Genomic DNA, 7,655 nt, shown 5'->3' on the forward strand with positions numbered 1-7,655 from the left:
ATGTTTAGATATAAGTCAAAGAAGAAAATGTGTTTATAAATTAAACTGTGTAAACACTCAATAGTTCAAAATGGTAGACTAATGTATTATGAAGGGCCAGTCTCTGTAAGCTTCCCTTGCAAGAAGGTATGCTTGGCATTATTCAAGACCAGCTCAGCCATTTTTGCAGTAGGAGGTCACTGGGGTAGGCCATTCTTAACACTTAGTAAAAACACTTTTGAGATGTTTAACTCTCGCTCATGTGACAACTACCTTTTCTACTGTCCTCCTCACGGTTCCAGGTGAAGGTTTCAGGACATGACATTGCACCATTCATTATTTTTTTTCTTGCAATTACAGGTGAAGTTTGTTGGATTTTGGTTCTGTTTCCTTTACTTAATAACAAGTACATTTACTGTATATATATATATATATATATATATATAATACAATTTCTATAAATCCCATCTGGAGTGAAACAACACAGAAAGTATGATAAAAAAAAATTCTCCATTCAATAGGACCATTCCATTAGCTGTTATGGTGGCGAGTCCATTTTTTATAAAAATTATTTGCATAAAATCACTATTTTGCATAAGTGTAAACTCGTTTGACCAGGGCATACGTCAAATTATTATGTACTTGTTATGTCCTGTCTACCCATTGTACAGCGCTATCAGAGCCAGCCTTAAGTGTTCTGGCTCCCTGTGTGGACTACTCCTCTGGTGCCCCCCACTCTGCCCCTTCTCACTGCCCCCCCCTGCCCCTTCTCACTGCCGCCCGTCCTCTGCCCCTTCTCACTGCCCCCCGTCCTCTGCCCCTTCTCACTGCCCCCTCTCCCTATCCTTACTTACCTCATTGCCGGAGTCCTGCGGTGGGAGCGGGAGGCGTCCGTCTTCCGGCGCTCAGCATGAAATGCCGGCACCGCGACGGAGTCACGGAGAGTGAGGGGCGCAGAGAGGTTGCTGCAAAACTTCACAAGCGACCACTCAGTGCCCCTACCCGGGACTTAAATTGAAACATTGTTTTTTTTGTTTGTTTTAACTTTATTTAACATCCTCCATGTTAAAATAAAGTAAAAAAAAACCCTTTATTTAATATGGAGGATGTTAAATAAAGTAAAAAAAAAAACAACAACAAAAAACCGATGCTTTAATTTAAGTCCCGGGCAGACGACCCTGTTGGCATGGCGCCCAGTGCGGCCGCACAGGTCGCACACCACTAAGGCCGGCCCTGAGCACTATGGAATATGGTGGTGCTAAATAAAACAATAAATAATAATAATAATCCCCAGTGATTTTAACCTGTGTATTTTTAGCTAGATTTTCTTTGAAAAAACACTAGGTGGCGCCAAATACTAATCTACTTAAGGCATCTATAGGCTACAATTACTTTGGTTTTGGTTTATGAATTTGATAACATAATCCTTCTGCTGGTAATGTTTCTATCAGTTCTTGTCTCTCCAAGGTACTCGGTTTAAAGGCTGTTTCAGTCTGATTGTATGGTTTCTAAGTTTTACATTTTCTGTCGCCCTAGTGTAATTTAACTCTGTACTCAGTTATTAATATCTCTGCCAACCCATATGTTTAAACTTTGGTTCAGAGGCATATTCTGGTCTAGGTCGGCTAGGGCTGAGGTTCCCAGATACCACGGATATTTAATAGGCAGGGCACCAGGTTATGATGTCAAATCCCAGTGCTAAGCAACAAGAGCAGTGTTAAGGGGTGGCGGAGGGCACTTATAAATACATCGCTGCCTTGATGATGCCATAGACTGGGCTGGGCTTTCCACAAGGCAAACTTACCTTGTGTCTAGATCAGAGAATGTCCCACCCAGATGTCTGCTTTGATGAATATTGCTTTGATTCCCCTAATTTGCATAAAACTACATATTTTTGGGGAAGTAACATTTTCAGAAATCTGTGATCCTGCTTGTGATGGCTTAACATTTTTGCCAGTAAAACATTTACATTAATATTAGATATTTACTGAAACATCTGCATTAGGCAGGGTTTCAGAAATTTGTTTTTGTAAATGGTGTCAGTGATGTTAGGTTAATAGTGACTCACTTGGTACTGGAAATAATATACTTTTATCGCTAGATATTAACTGATGTCTCTTTTAACATGGCTCAATACATATATTCAAATGATTAAATGATACCAAGAAATTGTATTAATTAAAAAAACACCATATGAGCCAATAATAATTTTTAATACAAAGATGGCAACCCTACTACCCATAGTGTGATCTAGTAAAGGTCTGTGTGATGGATGGTTGAGTTTTGACAAAGTTATAAGTTGTGGGTGTCCGTAGTGGACCGTATAGGGTTGACAAACATGGCTTATGATGTCCCCAATCAGGGTTGGATTTACATTTCAGATGACCACAAGCGTAATGATGAGAGGCACTTTCCCACAAAAAATAAAAGTGAAGACTTTGTAGTTAAAGCGAACTGTAAGGCATAGACAGAATATACTCACAGGCCTCCTTGCGAACCTACATTGTGTTCCTTTATGGTAGATTTTCCCTGATAACAAGGCCATCCACCATGGTCTATGATATTTCATTACATAAATTACAACTACCCTGCCCCAACTGGACATTCTAACCCTTTTCACACAGCATGGAGACACATGTTGATATTACTCATTGTTTGGGATAACAGCAAACTACCCCCTACCTTAACAAAGAGGACCCGTAGCAACAATATGCTTTGCATTACCTAAACACATCCGGACCACCTTGTCTGCCCAATTTTCTTGACATAAAATCGGTCATCCTCTCAGCGAAGTAAAAACTTCTTATGGATTTTCCTAGTTTGCTTAAATCACTGCTCTGATAAGGGTGAGAAGCGGAACCAATTAATCTATAATTGACAAATCTAAAAGGAAGTCCTTCTGTTACTGAAAACCAAAATCGGATAAACTATCACCTGTCCCACCATCTATCATAGCACCAGATTACCTGGCTAAATTATCCATAAACTAATTAACTTTGTTTATCGGATGATAAATCAATGAAGTTGTTTCACAAAGACTGCCTGATTTAAGGAGTATTTGTTAAATTGATGTTTTGGAAGTGATTGATGACACAAACATTCTGAGGGTCATTTGTTTCATTGGTACAGACAAGGGTAAGCGTGAAAACTAGAATCCCACTGCTCCTTATTGTCTAATTGAGTGATCTTTTTCAGTGGAGAGATCTGTTAAAATTGCTATATTACATGTTCTTATGCATTAAGTGTCCAGGTGTGCAAATTTATATGCAAATACTATATTAAAAAAATCTATATTTTGGTTACATTGTAGTATTGGTCTTCTGTTCCCAGGCACAGATTGGCCATCTGGCACACTGGGCAAATGCCTGGGGGGCCATTGGCTGACAGCACATCACACTCCAGCAGCAGATTGGGTGCTGCAGTGTTTGGCAGCTGACTGAATACACCAGGTCATAGGATACGTGAGTGTGAAAACATAAAGCGCGACCATGCATATCCACCCCACGGCCACACTTACATCATTATGCAGCTGCTGACCTTAAAGTGTCAGGGCTGCCCATTCATCCCCGACTGGCCCTGAATTTACCACAACTGTAGCCCATGTAGACTTAGCAAGGCCCTCTGGACATGACAGCTTAACCAAAGCAGCTTGTAAAGAAGCCAGCATTATATAAGTTACTGTATTTATCCAGTCCCATATAGTTTACTCCATCAGAAAATCATATTTTATACAATGTTAAATAATCATGCTTGCAACAAAAACAAGCAACAGGGACAAAACCTTAAACAGCAATGCTAAAAAGTCACCATCAGATTAAAAACAGTTATAAAATGAATGATTTTGAGCTCTGTATAAATATAAACCAATGGTTTGAATGTAGATAGTATCAGTGTGGTGCTTTAGGGAGCTGATTGACTTTGAGTGCATTGTATGTATGTATTATGATTTGCTATTGAGTTTAGGCTCTAAAAATTATGTGCTACCCTGACACCCATTGTGAAAATACGAGCTTTTAGGATAAATGAAAATTAATCCGACTGCAGTTGTACTTGTTTTCCATTTGTAAACACAGTAATCATTATGCGCAAACAAGAATGAAAGCAATTAAGTTAAAGCAAGTTCTAATTAAAGTCTTTAGAAAATCGAGGATGGTATTTAGTAGCCGAGGTGGCAATTAGGCTTGTTGCCCTGAAATGGACTGTCACCTCTGGCCATGACCTTACCATGAGGGTAATTTGCCTATCAGTCTAATTGTGACAGACGGAAAGCAGACACACAGACACATTTTACAAGTAACTCAAATACTAGTACGTAGTGGTTTGTTACTGGCACTTTTCATTATTGTTGAATGGAATCCAGTATTATATTACAAATACAATTTATTTTATTTAACACACAGCTTTTTCACTTAACATTCACATTAAGGTTAATTTTCTTTGGTTCACAAATACATTATGATTTTCGAAAGGTAATGTTTTAATTGGGAAATGGCAGGAACACCTTATATTTTTTTTTAAATCAGATCGTTCTGTTGCGTATACCTACAGTAATCCCCCCTTACTATACTAAATACCTTGAAAAGGACCTCAACATTACTTTATCCAGATAACAGTGGGATAAGACATTTCCTTGGGTCACAAGGGTCTCCATATCTACTAAAGTGCAAGAGACCTTGTTCCAGTTTGTATCATGCAGGTACAGGACCCTGTTTATCCAGCCACTCTAGGTAGATGTTAGTGGTTCATGAAACATTATGGGAACTTCATGCATGTGAAGAACCTTTAGGGAAACTGTAATAGCAGTTAGGTGACCCTATTCTAGGTCAAGGATTTACCCCCACATCTGCTCAAATACTACTTAACCATACTGTCTCCTGTTTTAAATTATATAAGCATTCTCCAGATCTCTATCGTCTCAACACAGCAAAAACAATAATTTCAGGTTATTCGAAGCTAACTCTGAATCTGAGCTGAGAACTTTCTAAATGAGCGGACCTGAGACTCTTGAAATAAGATCCCTCTAATAGCCCATTGCGAAAATTCTGTTTAGTGACTCACTAAATCCTGTCTTCGTGGGAAACTTGACTTGTCTAATATTCTTTTCTTGTCTTAATAAAAATACACTCACACACCTGAATTCTAGCAAGGATATCAGCCATAACAAACTGTTAGCAAAAGCACCTATTGGGATCTTGTATATGCTGAAGGGAATATACCAAGACATTTTGGACAATGCTATTCTTCCAACTTTGTGGAAACAGTTTGGGGAAGGCCGTTTTCTGTTCCAGAGTTACTGTGCCCCTAGGCACAAAGCAAGGTCCATAAAGACATGGTTGGATGAGTTTGGTGTGGAAGGACTTGACCGGACCACACAAAACCCTGATCTCAACCCCATCAAACACCTTTGGGATGAACTGGAACAGAGATTGCGAGCCGGGCCTTCTCGTACTGACCTCACAGATTCTCAACTGGATGAATGAGCAAACATTCCCACAGAAACACTCCAAAGTCTTGTGGAAAGCCTTTCCAGAAGAGCGACAGCTGTTATAGCTGCAAAGGAGAGGACCAACTACATATTAATCTCTATGTATTTAGAATACAACACCATAAAATCCCTTGTTGGGGTAATGGTCAGGTCCACTTTTGTCCATATAGTGTATATAAAGTGCTGGCAGAGTTGTTGAGCTCAAATACTATATATATATATATCCATAATTGCAACATTTTCTCCTTGAATGTGCAGCACATAATAGAAAGATTAATAGTCATCACCTTTAAATATCTATTCTTCATTATTATTTAAAATAGATAAAGATAAAAGAATGTAACTGCAATGTATGACCTCGTCTTAAAATGAAGGGTTTGCATTTTTGTTTCATGTCTTATTCAAATAACGATTTGCCAGGTGAAGGCAGTTGTTAAATGGGCTCCCATTAACACACTTCTGTTCATCTGTACTATAAATCAAAATACATTTTAATTTTTAACTATGTTTGTAGAATTGATAAAAAATATAGATTTGAGGTTTTAGATTTAATATTAATTGTATGTTTAGGAAAATAACGCGAGATGGGATAACCCATAGCAACGACAAGGACGAAAATTTGACTATACTACAGTATATTGGATATTAATGTATTTCATGCATAAAACCAATTCATAGTTTAAACGGCTTTCACAGATCCTCATAATACCTTATCTACTACACATGAAAGATTTCATTAATGTTTGAATATGATGACGCTATATAAAACAATAAAAAATAATAATAACATAACTAGCCCCATTACATTAACCTGCCCCTGAGAAGTCAAAGCTATGATAGCCAGAGTTCCAGAGGAAAAACCCCAGGTAAAGTTATCATTTATTGGCATAGATTATTTCTCGACGAAATGCTTCAGTTTCATTTCTATCCTAGCAAAAATCACCCTGTTTATATTGTTGACTGATTGATAATTTCCATGAGCACTACCAAGCCTTCGTACAATGTGTCTTTTATAAGGACTGTGCACTCAAGACAATTACAAAAATGAAAATATTCCATTCCATATGGAAAGATGATTCAAATCTCATGGAAATAGTTTGTGGTTTAACTTTAAAACAATATTATTTTTCATGGACATTTTTTTTTCTTTTTGTCTTTTACATTACAATAAAACATCATGTACAAGGGATCTAAAACCAATGGTGACTAAAAAGCACATATCTTTCCATTTTCATGGGTAACGCTAAACTGGTTCATAAGGATAAAGAGGTGAACCATGATAAAGCAGATTAATTTTATTTAGACAGATTTAATGTAGATACTAACATCCATGAACAGGTGCAATGTCTGCTACTCTGATTATCTTTACTATATTTCTCAAAAACAAGAATATAATATGGCCATCATCCTACTCAAAACACTATTATGAGTTTTATTATTTTTATGGCTGGTAAATACAAGCAACGAAAAAAATATAGTTCACTGCTGTGTTTTATTTTTTATTTTTCTTATTTTGTAAAATGTTCACAGTTGGGTATTTGCAGCAAACTTTGGAATGTGAATTGATGAGATATAAATTCTTGGCTAGCAAAGAAAGAATGAATGATGTGCTTTCACACAGCAAACTATTATGGATGGCATACCACATAGTTGCCATTTTTCATACTTATCGCACAGTTTGATAAATGGATCAATGCGTGGAAGGGTTTTCACAATTAATACTTGAGTATTGCCAATTAAAATATTACTTCGTGTTATGCAAACACACAGCCAGTATCTATTTTCTTAATACTTAGAATAATCAGGCACGGATTGGAACACTGGGCAAATGCCCAGCGGTCTGCTGGTCAATGGTGCCCCATACTTACCAAGGCTGATTGCTTATTCATCCCCAGTCCTGGGTATAATAGATTTCAATTCACTTATCCAATTTCATCTCTTATCCAAGTATCGCTACCTGGGATAAACGGTTAAAGGCTGATACCAGGGCCGGCCGAAGACTTAACGCCGCCTGGGGCGAAGTTTAAAATGCCGCCCCCCGCCGAGGGGGGGGGGCGGCATTATCTACCCCCCACCCCACCACCACCACCACCACCACCACCGGTACTTACCCTTAAACAGTCCTGCGGCGAGTCTCCCTGTGCTGCCACGGTGCCGGCTTGTAATGCTGAGCGCCGGAAATTCACGTCAC

The sequence above is a fragment of the Sceloporus occidentalis genome, unplaced genomic scaffold, assembly GCF_023333645.1.
Source record: "Sceloporus occidentalis isolate IW3139 unplaced genomic scaffold, rSceOcc1.0.p SCAF_197, whole genome shotgun sequence".
Classification (NCBI taxonomy): Eukaryota; Metazoa; Chordata; class Lepidosauria; order Squamata; family Phrynosomatidae; genus Sceloporus; species Sceloporus occidentalis.